Raw genomic sequence first — 14,472 nt, 5'->3', positions numbered from 1 at the left:
TCTTGAATATAGACATAAACCAAGGAAAAAATGTTTTTCCCTCCTGTTTAGATCAGATACAAATTTAAAAAGTACACAATAGGTGCTACTATAGTGCAAACTCCAGGTGTGGGAGAGCTGCATTTCTGTAGCAGGCTACAAAGCAATGAGTGATTTGGCAAAAAAAGACAAAACCATCTTAATAATAACATTTCACTTTCAATATTTCAATGAGTGAAGAAATACCTCACAGAAATACCAATTAGCTGCATCAGAACAACAAGCAATTTATTCCCATTGATATCTATGTGACACTCAGTCTCAATTCATGTTTCATGAGCTCCTCTGCCTCTTCTGCTGTGCTGTGTTTTAGCAATAATTAGCTTTTTAAGTGTCAGGCAGGAAACTACAAAGCCATACTATCATAATGAGAGACAATTTTAGCTCCCTTGACTGGAATTGCAGATGCCAGCCCTGACAGCAGCCAGTTCCACTGCCCCCACAGTGAAAGTCTGGGAGCAGGATAGCAAATTCCCAGTGTTACAGCACAAGAAAATCTCATTGGTGGCATTCAAATGTGTGGAATTTCTATCAGCTATGCACAGGAGAAGACAATGGACATATTTATTAGCCTTCCTGGACAAAAAGCAACTCTTAATGCTATATTTTCTAGTTTAATTCTCTTTGCTTGAAGATATATATTTCCATATGTAATGAATTTTTCAACAGAAAGTTGAAGTGAGACGAGGCCAACTTTACTTGACGAGTACTGGAAGCTACTTTCAGTTTTAAAGTGCAGACAAAACCTGCAGTTTTTATGTACTTACACTCCTCTGAGGGAGTGCCAGCCCCTGTTTACATCCAACCCTTTCCCCAGCCACAAGCTGAGCCGGAGCATATCCATGGCAACTACTTAAGCACACTTGTTGTCTCACACAGAGACAGTAACACCATACTCCTGTCATAAGGCTAGTTTACTTCTAGTCTCCTCTTTCAACAGGGTCCTGGAATATCAGAACTCCTACAGAATTCAAGGCTTTTTTGAGCTTTGACAAGATCAATTGCTGGATATTGACTTCAAACTCTGCACAACACAACACTGTGATCTCATAAAAGTGTCTGTGGTTTACTATTAAAAACAAAACAAAACTATACAAACCTCATGAAAAGTAGCAGAAATGTGTCCTGTATCTGCCGGTGTTTTATAGTAACAGACAGTTTGGCTGGAAATCAATTCCTTGAAATGTGCTGCATCTGAGCTATTACTTCTGCATCTCTTACATAACTTGAAATTGAGATTTTGTTTTATCTTCTTGCAAATGTTCAAACGTGTCAGGAGAACAAGATTTGATTGCACTGAAATTTGTAGTTCATCTCACTTTATGTCTTCACGCTGTCATTTTGCCTTGCTCTTCCCTCTCTCTCTCTCTCTGAAGCAACACTGGCTTTTCGTGATGTTGGAAACCTTGTTTGCATTCACTCCTTATATAATGTTTCCATCATTCAACATTAAATTTTAGACAGCAAGAACCAGGTGACCAGAGCTGACTAGAGCTAATTTAACAGATGCATCACTTCATCCTGAGAGATCAGATGAAATTACATATATAAAGCATGTTTCAGCATCCACTCCTTAGTTCTTTGGAAAGATGAATCTCTTATTCCTTACAAACTCAGAAGTGAAATGACAAAGCCTGTTAATTTTCAGAGTTGCCATTAGCTAATAAATACAAGGCTTGCCAGTAAACAGTAGCTGGGAGATGCTCACAGTTACCACAGGTTACTAAATTAGTAACAGCACCCTAGAACAATTTCTAATTGGAATTACACATGAACTTTCTTACTGGAAGCTAGACAAAAACTTTCTGAATGCTCACAGCAGAGTAGGCAAAGTTTGTGTTGAGTCCTTAGGAATCAATTTTAGCCCAAACAATTACAAACAACATACAAACAATTGCACTTGTCTCTCTGAAGCCTGCAAATTCATTTCTCTCTTTTCATATATTCCTGCCACTTGATCCCAAAGCTTAGAAAGAGCAGTAGGTTGGCATTAATCTGCACATTGAAAATCTTTATGCACCCATGTCAGAGGCACTGGATTAAGCCAGAAGAGCCAATTCCCTCCTCTGCAGCCCTCACAGGACCCACTTAGTCAGATGGACATGGAGAATGCCATTACTGAGATCAAAACCCATGCCTTACATTGGAAGGAGGCTTGTGGCTCATGTCTGATGGGGCTGCACTGGGCCACCTCAAGGAAGCAAGGCATTGTACTGAACTGGGCAGGAAGGAACAGCTCAGAAGTTCTGGTGTTGCTCTCTCCTCCATCTACACACCCTCAAAGCCCTGTGAATGCAAGCCCACAGAAAATAATGACCAGTTCCTCTTTGTTGTGACATGAGGGATGACTCGCCCACAAGTTACCCTGCTGCACTGAGCAACAAGGTTTTTCTGTTATTTCACTGCTTCTGCTGGAAATACCAGCCTACGCTAACAAAAATGATTTTTAAGGAGAGGTATCATTTTTATTTGAACCACCAGGAGACAAATAATGATATGGAATAAAATCTTGGGAACCAAATAGCCCCTGTTTCACAGCCTCTGACAACACTCCCACATTTATCTCTAGGTTTAGCCATAACCCTGCACCCCACTTGTACTGTGGTAATTTTGCTTTCCAGAATCCGGCCTCCTCAGAGCCAGCAAGCCTTTAAACACACAGCTGTGATCCTGTTAGCTCCCAAATCCTGTAGCACCAAACTGTACCCCTGTGCCTTGTCTGCTGCCTGACTCCTGTCTGGTCAGGCACCAGCCACTGACCCCTCTTCCCTACCAGCAGCAACCTCCCTCCTCACACTCCAGTGCTTCCAAATCTCCAGCCTTCACCCCTCAAACACTAACTCCCACTTTTGGCAGCACTGGGACTGGGGCTGCTGAACCCCCAGACAAACAAAACATGAGCTCTGTGCCAGCCAAGTGCACATCATCTGAAAAGTGGCATCTGCCACATGAGTGAATTGCTCAGTGCCCTTACAGCTCAGAGTTAATTACACAAAATGTAAATTGAGACTAAACCAGCCGCCCACAGGGCATAACTGGGAAATAAAGATATTAAAATCAGGTTCCTGAACATGTTAATGACAGAACTATGCCAGAGAAGAGAAAGAGAGAGCTGGGGACTGAAAAAGTGTAATTAGCAAATGAAAAACTGCCATGCCAATTCATGAGTGGGACCAGCAGCATTTCCAAGCAGCTGGTCCTGAGGTGCAGTTATGAAGAGCAGGCAGAGGTACCAGGAACACAGACTAACAGATCACACATACAGAAGGGACAGATTCTAGAAATCTTACAGATTACCAGAAAAACTAGTTCTGAAAATGGTCATATTGACCTCAGTCATTAACTATCCAGTTAAATACTAATAAGGAACTTTTAATTGATTATTTATTAATAATTAATTGTTAGATAATTATTAATTAATTAATAATTAATATTGGAGCTCTGGTTATAAAAGCCATTGCAGCCCACCCCTGTTAAATTCTGCTGTAATACTTCCATGGCACTGAAGACAAAGGTTAAACATGCTATAAAGAAAAAGAACCACATACCTGAAAGCATTTAGGTGGTAAACATAAGATGGATTTTTATATTCCTTGCATGTCACCTATTTATGCAAAAATTATACAGCCCACTACACATGTATTGGGCATCATTCTGCTGCCTCTTTTTGAAAATATAAACAATTGCACAAAGCGAAATGATGGAGAATTAGTAGGTCAGATTCTCCAGCCCTTCTGTTTGGCTACAGCTATTCCAAATAAAATGTTCTACTTGGAATAAGATATTCTATTCAGAATAGAACAATGAGGGGGAAAAAAACCCTCTATAAATAAAATAATCAAGATTTGAAAGAGCAAGAAATAAAGACTTGTGCATACAGAGAAAAAGTGACAATGGAAGAGGAGGCCCTGTTCTGCCAGGAGGGAACTTTGCCATCCCTCAGCATTATTCACCCAATAATGGCTTTCACTGCTGTTCCTTGCCAGAGCACCTGCTAACCTGTATTTGGCTATGAGAAAATGGCAGCCTTGGGAAGGGTATTTTACCATGCCCTTCATGTAGAGGTTTCCAAATTAGTTTCAATTAAAATGTAATCGAGAAGATCCATATTATCCCCTTTAAAAAGATACACTAGCAACACTAAGCTTTACAATTGGTAACTACAGTATTCCAAGAGTCTTAATTGAAAGGCTAAATAAATACTTGAGCTGTTCAAAAAGATGGATCTCCTGCCATATGGGAAATTCTAATAGTGATTTTTTTTTTTGTTCTGAATGAAAATGTCAACAACAGCCAAACAAACAAACAAAAACCCCATCTCAAAAGAAACGCCTCAACCTTTTTTCAGAAGTACTGAACTATTATTTCAATTCAGAACTGTAAGTGGCTTTCATTTTACTAGTGAGGAAAATTGCTGTATAGAAATGGGTACAAAGGCAATGAAAATTATTTAAGATTACACAGAAGAGGAACAAAACAGAAAAGGGCTATTTTAACGTAATTTAGATGGAACCAGGTTATATTAAACTACTTTGAAGAGTGACAGATTCCACAAAATATTTTACAACAGAAAGAGTTAGCATAGAATCTGTTCCACTGATTTATTTTTCCATCATGTTTCACTACAAGTGCAGGACAAAACCAACGGAAGATGAGACAGAAGTATGGCAATTAAATTCAGAGGAAAGAGTACAAGCATCAAAGTCACAATCACAGAGTTAAAATGTCTTGTTCCTGCATTCACCTTCAACAGAAACTTTTCCTTGAGGTTTATCTACCTTACCTGGCAGCACCAGCACAGTGGAAGGAATAGCATGTTATCAACATGAACAGAGAGTTGGCTTTTGTCTAATGAGTTTGTTAATAGAATTATGAAGATAATGGGTTCATTTATATGTTAACGAGGGTTTTGATTAGGCTGGAAGGTTATCGAGTTTATTATAACGTAAGTTGATGTTGAATGATGGTCGTTGTTGTTTAGGGATGGGACTTACGTATTAAGGGTTGATCACGGAAGTTTCTGGATTTTGCTAACAGGGAGGGGTACGGGTGTCAATCACAGTTAGCATAAGGGGAGACAGCGGGAAAACCCCATTGGACCATTACGAGCCAAGCGAAAGAACCCTGGATGCAGACGAGCCAACCAGAATAGCCTAAGAGGGTGGAGTCAAGGGAGGAGCTATACTCAGCTCCGGGGTATAAAACGTATCTCCCCAATTTTGTGGCGTGCCTCTGGCCGTGCCTGACCTGTGGGTAGGTACTCAGCGCTGCTCCTTTGCCTTGTAGTTTGGCAGATCGCCATTTTTGGTCTCTAATTGTCCATAGTTACTTTGATTAATAAATTTTCCTGTTTAAAATTTAATTGGCAAGTTGTTTACATCAGCACACATTTTGTCTTAGTTCTCTACTTCTCTGTACCGTGTGTAATTATCTGTAAGTGTATGACTACAAACCATAAAGAACTGAAATATTTTACAGCCACACTGCACAAGTGTAAATCAGTACATGAAGTACAGAGGGATGACTAACTGGGCACTGAGTAAGTGATTGGCAAGGTACAAAACACGAGACCTGTGTTTTTTGGTAATTTCAGCTCTGAGCTGCACAGCATTTGGGCTTCATGGTTCCCCAGTTCTCAGCAGGGCACTCAGGGTGTGCCCTCACCATCCCTGCTTCTGCCACCTGGAAAGCTTAACTCTTGTTCCTCTAAGAGATGTGGCACACCCAAGTCTTCAATGATTGAAAAAAGCTAAGAAAATTCATAAACTGCGGAGTCTGGAGCAGATCCTGCTGTGTATCAATCGCGTCACAGCAGATGGTGAGCAATTCCCACCCTGGAACTTGAGCAGTCCTAGTGTGAGCAACAGAAGCTTTAAGTGAACGTGTATGTGATACTTTTTATTTAACTGAGCTCATTGCTAATGAAGGAACATTTAGGAAATGAGCTAATTTATATGTTTATTAGGGCACTGAGCAGAGCAAAAAGCCTTGGGATTAATCCAGCAACCCACAAGTTTATGTGAAAGAAGAAAACAAAACCTTAACAGCTGTTTTGGAAACAGGGTAAATCTAACCCCAGGCCTCCCCTCCATGAATGCTCACTAGCTGCCTTTCTTTAGTCAGACAGTATATGTAGGCTTGCTTTCCTCCCCTGCCTCTTGTTTGAAAGCTCAGGAAAGGGAGCCACCTCTCACTTGCAGGGAAAGCAGATCTGTCCCTGTCTTGCTGTAAAACCAGGCTGCTCTGAAGTACCTTGTTTTCCCCACAAACCCCAAATATCCTCTGCCACTTACGCTGTCATCCTAACTCAGCAGGCAGCAGTGAACACAACCTGATACGTCTTTGAGGGATTTTAGCTACTGTGAAAGAAAACATCCAATTGGTTATTTTTCACATAAATGATGCATTACTTACGTAAATATTTCAACTACCCACACTCCTAAAACTCCCCCTGCTTCTTCCAGAGCTCACCATTCTAACTCCAAATACTGGTGTTTACATTTTCCTTACTTTAAATTCTCTCCCTATTCTCAGCAAGTACCATGTCTTGCTTCCCCTACAAGCACTCTCAGGCAGAATCGTTAATGCCCCATGACAACATCCCAAGCCAGACAAAGCCCTGTGACATTTGGGTTTTGTACACAGCCTAATACACAACACCACTTTGGCTTTTTGGAAGGATGAAACCATTTTCAAACTCATTGTGACTAATAAAATCCTGTGGAGCAGACTGAATCATTTGGGATATGCTCATCAGGAAGCCCCTCTCCTCCCCATGCTGTATTTGGCACATCAGCAGATGAGGGCTAAACCTGCAGAGATGAATGGGTGTCACAGAGATGTTTTGCATTCCATATTCAGGCTTTCTGTACACAGGAGATTCCCCTAAAGTCTGAACTGAATGCAGCAGGTGTCCCACTTCCCTTTCCCATCCCAGGTTTGGCTTTAGCAGCTGTCCATAACATTTAAGGCTGGGTCTGTTGCCAATCTCACTGTAACACTGACTGAGGGAAATGCAGTTCATCTCGCTTTCAGAAAACTCTATCACCTGCCTGAAGGGGACACAAAAAGTGCTGGGACTCACCCAAACTCACCCTCAGCAAGAGATTCTCTCTAATGGCAAAGCTGTGTGGCAGAGCTCCAGGTCAGTCTCCAGCCTGGAAGGAAATATATGCAGAAAGCACCTCATCACCTCATTTGCAAACAAGGCTCCCGGGGCATCCTTTGGGGGCTGGGAAAACTCTTCACACAAACAACCCTGGTTAATCCATTATCAGAATATCACAGCAATACTAAAGAAGGGGTTTCTATGGTTTCCAGAGGAACATTTTAATTATCTTGGGCTTGTACCTTTTAATTCATTTTAGGCAATTACTGTAAGATTGCAGCCCACTTCAGATTAGGTCCATGTGCCAAATCACAGCAAGTGCTGTTATAGCAACCCCAAGCCAGTGAGAGCCAGCAGTCCATGACCACCTGCGTTCCTCCTCTGCTCTTCCTCTCCCAGTATTTACAGCCAGCAGTGGCAAAGAGGACAGTTGCTCTGGGAAATGTACACTGAAACCAAATGCAAGTCAAAGCCAAGGGCGCTGTTCTATGTGAGCCTGATAAGCAGAAATCACTGCCTGGTGTGGGCTCTGTGCCACAGGGCTTCCCTGTCTCCGCTGCCTTCCGCAGAATGAGATGCCCAAGGCACAATTTTGCTCCAGTCAAATCTACCCCTTCCTTCTGTGGCTCATACAAATCACAAACCAAGCTTAACTACTACAAACTAATGAGCCCTTTCCTTTGCTGCAACCAAATCCTCCTAATCTGCTCTGGTGAGACTCACCTGCAGTGCTGCATCTAGCTCTAGGGTCCCCAGCACAGGAAGGGCTTTGACCTGTTGGAGCCAGTCAGCAAGATGATTAGAGGGATAGAACAGCTCTCCTATCGGGATAGGGAAAGAGAACTGGGATTGTTCTTGGAGATGAGAAGACTTTGGGGTGACCTAATGGTGGCCTTCCAGTACCTGAAGGGAGCCTACCAGAAGATGGAGAGGGACTTCTTACAAGGGCCTGTAGTGACAGGACAAGGGGGAATGGCTTCAGACTGGCAGAGTAGCTTTAGATTAGATACTAGGAAGAACTTGTTCCCTGTGAGGTTGGTGAGGGCCTGGCACAGGTTGCCTAGAGATGTTGTGGATGCCCCATCCCTGGCAGTGTTGAAGGCGAGGTTGGATGGATCTCTGAGCAACCTGGTCTAGTGGAAGGTGTCCCTGCTCATGGCAGGGCTTGGAACAAGATGATCTTTAAAGTCCCTTCCAGGCCATTCTGTGATTCTATGATTTAAATGTATCAAAGGTGATACAAAAGAAAAACCAGAAGAAACAAGGGAGAGGGATGGGCTTTGGGGGCAGGAACACCAAATGTATGCCTAGAACAGCTCTTTGAAAATGAAACCCAAATTTTCCTTTTAAGTTTTCAAGCTAGTACACCCAGTATTAAATTAAACACAGGACTTGAATTAAGAATGCACCTTGAGATTCATCCAGCAAATAATTCAAGTCCAAGTGTTCCCCCTCAAGGATAGAATATCCCAGGCTAAGTGAAATTATATAAACAGTTTTCTACAAAACAAAACAAGTATAACGTAATCAACAAACTGCTGTAAGATACAAAGGGAGGTAGGTTCACAGATTGCTGGGATCTTCCCAAGAGGGGCTAGAAAGGAAAAGGACAAGTATATAACATTCTAATGACTGCTCAAATCACATTACTGCAGCACTGGGGAAGCATTCCAGCTTCCAGAACTGAAACAGTGGGGCTGTTTACATTCCTGCACCAGGTACAGGCTTTGTGCTTACAGTTCCAACAAAGGAAAATATAACTTCTGTGAAATAATGTTTGAGAGGAAAGTACTGGAAATGCAAGTAGAAGGAAAGTTCTAGAACAGATGAACGGAAAAAGGTTAATTTTTGGTGCATTCTTAGTATGCCATCAATGAGCTTCCCATAAATATGGCCCATAAAGGAAGATATCCTGAATGCTATAATGAGGTCACTGCCCTAAAACTACCATTAGAGAGTTGTAAATGTCATATCACTAAATAATCCTTCAATATGCTGATAATAAAATACTTGTTTTGAAGGGCTGTCACTTCCCTCCAGAGCAACATTGCTGAGGTTCAAGTCAGCTTTTGAAATTACACATAACTCAACACTTGATCAATTTAATGGGTAGAACAGCCACTCATCATCACTACCAGCAGAGCTTGCAAGTGGGAATCTTTCCCAACAGACCCATTCACTGTGTGTTAAAAACAGGCTTTCAGCATCAGGGCTTTCATGAACCAGTCCAATGAGCACAATCTGAATTTTGAAATGAAATCCAGTAACAGATATCCAAGTTTCAAATTTTAATGATGGTCCTGGTTAGAGCTGCATAAAGAATCTTCCCCCACTATGATGCCCAGCACTCCCTGTAGGATGGCCTTGGCACCTCCTGGGGCTGTTTCTCAGGCACTCTGGCAGCCTCAGAGCAATCACTGCGTGTGGCCTTTCTGCTCCAGACTTCTCTAAAAATGAAGTCATGGAGCAATGAAGGAATAAGACTGAACCAATAAAGCATTCCTCATTTAGGCTATTGGAAAGCTGCTCCACTATCCTAAGCAGGGAAAAGTCCTCATCACAGATCTACAGCATCCCTTTCTCTTAACAAAGATTGGTTTTCTTTATTACACCTTTACCAGCTTTTCATCCCTACATGTTCTAAAACAGTCCCCACAAGGAGGGTTCAGTGCTTCCCAGGAATCCATTTACAAAGCCATTAAGTTTTCACCATGAGAAAATTTCATCCTAAATGTTGTACCTGGCTTGATTTCATCCCATTATTTTGGCTGTAGCCAAATAAATCTATTCTTCATCTATTTGCTGCTTAATGTTTGTAACACATCAGTTCTTTCATTATCTTCCACTTTGTGTTAAGACTCCATCTGTTTGCCAAACATCTTTGTCTCAATGATATCTACAATCCAGTCTTCTAAATTGCAAAGATGTATTAGTAGAATAAGGGTTTGCTCCCTGCTTGCTAACCAGGCTCCCAGACCAGCCAGAATGGCTCCTGTTGCTGTTACACCACACTGCAGCTGCCATCTACTCACCTATCCTTAAGTTTCTCTTTGCATTACTTTATTTTCCAAGTTTCTGCCTCAGATCTATCCTCTCCTCACTTGGATTACTTTTTTTATTTTTATGTGGTAAATTGCACTTTTCCTAGTTATCTGTGAAGTTTTCTGACCACACAGCAAGATCTCTGGCCCTGAGCTATCACTCCTACCTAGAGGTCATCTTCTTACACATAAATTAGCTTTGCAAACTGGCAGTCCCCCCATAGCCAGAAGCATATACACACTTTCTTATCAGTAAGCAGTAAATTAAATGGCCAAAAGTTTCATATTTTCAATATTAGAAGTAAAACTTTCTAAATTTCAACAAGTCAACCAAATAGACATGATTCTTCCTCATCATTAAAAAAGTCCTTCTGGCTAAGACAAGGTCTTTCATTTCAAAGTTGCTCATGTTTCTTTAACACATTAAATGAGAGAGCCCCAACATATAAGGAAATGCTGACTATTGTACATCCCTCTGCAACTTCAGCACATATGAATGGCTACTAGAAGATTCCTTACCTGCTCCCCAAATTGTTCCTCAAAACCAAGAGCACACTGTGACCCTGTGGCATGGCAGCAAGCCACTCACTGATCTACAAGTACTTCATTAATTCCCTTCACTAAACAAAATCCCTCCACCTGAATTCAGAAAACCTTGGAGGTCCTGAGGATCCTGTATTTATCCACTCTGAAAAACCAGCAATCCCTTTTTGGAAGAGCAGAACAGCTAAGGAGAACAAACTTAATTCTCCCTCCAACCCGTACAACAGCTGGGAGCCTGAAGTATTTGCTAAAGATGATGAAATTACTTTGGACATACAAAAACAAGAGAAAAAGCACCAACCTCCTGCACCATGATAACAGTAGGGAAAATAAGGCCCTTCATACACTTCTACTTTTCTTCTATGTGTTACACAACTTATTGTTCTTGGGACACACAGGTTGCTATGCATGGATCCATCAGTCATTTAATTGCAATCAATTTGTTTGGTGTAAGTCACAGAACGACATTTCTTTTAAACACCATCACTAAGCAGCAAAATAAGTCATGCTTTGCCCAGGTTCTGGCTAAAGCTGTGGAAGGAACTCCACTCCAGAAGGAAGGGATTACTCAGATCGGTTTTTGCAGCATTTCTGCAAGCACCAGAGGAAGAAGTTTTCAAGAGCAGAACAATACAGGCTGGGAAAGAGACTGAAATCCAGCCAGCAGCACAAGTGGAACCTGGGAAACAGAAAGGCACATGCAGAATCAAGTGTCTGAAGGGCTTCGGTGGGGTTTGCCAGGAAGCCATTCTCAGAACAAATGCAGAACCACCACTGTGGTTCTATACACAGAAGACAGCATTACAATTCCTCCTCTGCTCTGTTTTGTCTACCACTGAATTCTTTCAAGTAGAAAAAACATGCCAGCGATTCTCTCGACTTTTAAATCTATAAATCTCCTCAGTTTGCTCTCACGGAAAAGATCTTGTAAGCCTATCTCGAAGGCTCAAGTCTCACCCCACATGCAGAAATGCAGCCCTAGAGCATACCTTGGTGTGCCATACCCAGCACAAGAGCCAGCTCAAAGAGTTACCCCAGTATGGCAGAACACAGCCAGGGAGAAAAGCTGTTTGTTCTGCAGCAACCTGGAACTCAAGGGCGGCACTTCCACTTCAGCAGCAGCGACCTCTCTCAGCTCTCGCCACAGAGCCTTTCCACCCACATCCTCACTGTGCTGCACTTCACTCTCCAAAGGCTGGAGAAAACACTTGCTGCATTTTCCTGTTGTTCTCCACACAGATGGCAGCCCGGAGCTCAAGAGCATGAATGAAAATCAAAACCCCACTTCAGAAAGTTACACAAGATAACATCTTGCAGCCCAGCTCTCATGTTTTATCGGTGCAGAGCTTTTCTGAAGCTCCCACATTACATCTCAAATGCTGCTGTGTTACACCAACCAGGGTGCCAAGGGTCACCTAATCCCCAGCCACCAGCAGCCCTGATCCCTGAGCAGGCTGCCTGAGGAATAGCAAAGGAGCAGATTAAAGGATTTGTACATCACAACAAACCAATAAACACCACTTTGGCCAAAGTGATTCCAGTGCTGACAGCTGTTAAGGATGGCATGGCAACAGGTTTCCAAGGCCAGAATAATGACAAGATATTTTAAACCTGCACAAAAGAGAGTGATGATCATCATAAACCTGAAAAGGAATCTGCATCCATATTCTGATTGCCTCTGTGCATGAAAATCTGCGATGTGCTTGTCTCCTGCTTTGTAGGCATGCTTTAATAGGATGTGACTAGATATGGCTTTAGTGACACATTTGCATTCAGAAATCTCTGCTCTAAGATAGACAGGAACTGAGTTTGGGGGTTGTTTTTTGTTTGTTTAGGGTTTGAAGGTTTGGGGGTTTTTAATTAAGCCAGTATAAAATGGCAACACTGCTTTACACCAAAGGAATTTTGCTCCTTTTTGCATCACAGTGGATAGTTAGAGCCACAGGGCAAGAAAAAAAAAAAATCTTTGTTTACTATGCAAAATGTCTGCAGCTTAAGTGACACCCAGGGGATGAGTGATTCACACAATCATGAAGATTTTGAATGTTATTGTGACAGATGTTTTGGAAATAATAGTTTGAAAAATCCTGGAAAGATGTTTAGGCAATAAAGTTAATGCCTCATTTTTTCCACCTTGTAGCTGTTTCTTGAAGGCATAAGGAGTTATATCCATGAGACTGACGTTTGGCCTCTAATTCCATGCTTCACTGCCAGTGCCTGTAAAGAGTAATAAACTCACAAAATATTCCAGGTTTGCCATTAGGTTGATATCTCATGAGCCTGAGTTCATCTTATTTTGCTAAGTTTTATGCTTGGAATGTTTTCAAACAAGAAATCTCCTAAGCAACCTTGTGACTTTTTCCTCATTAGACCATGAATCTCCAAGAGACCTCAGCCAGGATATGATCACCCAAAATATGTATAATTACATTTTTTCTTTACTCCTGGTCTGAAGGACTTTATACAAGGCTTTCTCTAAGGCACACAGTAGCTGAGAACTGCTGGTTCTAGACCTCTGCAGCACAAAACAATTTCTGGTACAAATAATTCCTTCATTTTGACTGCTTTTGTTCAAACTTTTACTTGTTCCTAATATCTTCAAATACCCCATTTCTCTACCACAATTGATTTCCTCAGGTCCCCCAATCCCTGCAAGATTAAACAGAGCCCATGCAGGCTAACACTGTGATATCATTACATCCAGTGTCCCCAAGGGCAGACTTGGAGCAAAAGGCGTTTTGCCAGACCCCAGATATTTCCATGTAGGAAAGCTCAGTCTCCTGAAGCCCACATCACAGAGCACAGCATGCTGGCAGCGTTTATCCCTTCATAAACCAGCAGTCCCCACCTATGGATGTCTGCCTGCTTTCCTCTGCTCTTCTTTAGAGACAGATTTACTCTGAATACCACTGGAGGTAACTGAGCTGTGTACGTCATTTACTGAATTACAGAAGGAGCTCGGGAGTGTTCTGATGCAAACTCCAAGGGGCAATTTTAAAGTGTAGAGCCAACTCTCTTTCTCTTCTGCAGTGCTGACAAACCCATTGCCTTGTAATGTTTGATCACAGCTTTCTCAAGGCTCAGGAAATACATTTCCTTTATAATGTGGCCACTAAATAATTTATTGCAGTCTTATTTTGAGCTATATGCAAACAGACACCTGGCAGAGATTCAAGAGTCTCTCCGTATTAAAAAGCAAGGCTAGGATACAGAAAGCATCTGAATTAGCAAGAGGCTGTTGACTCTACACTGGTCTCACACCAGCTGGGATGACATTTCCAGTAAGCCAGCAAGCCTAACAGAATGTGCTCCCCAAAAAATTGCTTCACTTAAATAACCATTTTCCAGATCAGCTTTCTTTAAAATCAGGCACTAGACCCTAAATGCCAGGGAAAACAAAACCCCATGCATTTAGGGTTTTGCTGACTAAGAACTAGAGAAACATATCCAGTCAAAGCACAGGACTTCAGTCAATGTCATCTTTGTGCAGAGCTGAAACAGTTTCTACACAAAGCCTGTGGCAAGGGAGAGGAGCAGGAAGGAAAATCTGCACTTTTCACATCAGATGCAGGCAAACAGATAATTGGGCAGGCTGGTCAATCTCTGTGAAATACTGGGATTGTGTGACATCCTTTCAGATCAATGCATTAACTCCTGCAGATTCCCCAAGACACTTCTGTTCTCATCCTTTTAAGCCTGTTCTATGCCAACCAGCAAATTCCAAAATTAATTCCCTACAGT

The 14,472-nt window shown here is 41.9% G+C and overlaps 1 long non-coding RNA gene across 2 annotated transcripts in view; it reads right to left on the bottom strand.

Annotated features, from left to right (window-relative positions):
* The window catches only part of LOC121674280, a 45,044-nt gene extending 37,846 nt beyond the window's left edge, over positions 1–7,198 (bottom strand). For both annotated transcript variants that reach the window (XR_006019512.1, XR_006019511.1), the window contains exon 1: positions 7,124–7,198. This is a non-coding gene — a long non-coding RNA (uncharacterized LOC121674280). The remainder of the gene's footprint in view (positions 1–7,123) is intronic.
* Positions 7,199–14,472: the final 7,274 nt, after the last annotated feature.

Source organism: Corvus kubaryi, unplaced genomic scaffold (genome assembly GCF_017639235.1).
Source record: "Corvus kubaryi isolate FWS band 111438036 unplaced genomic scaffold, C.kubaryi_AGA036_p1.0 67, whole genome shotgun sequence".
Lineage (NCBI taxonomy): Eukaryota > Metazoa > Chordata > Aves > Passeriformes > Corvidae > Corvus > Corvus kubaryi.
The sequence above is the reverse complement of the archived record's forward strand: the minus strand, read 5'-3'. Positions and strand labels throughout refer to the sequence as shown.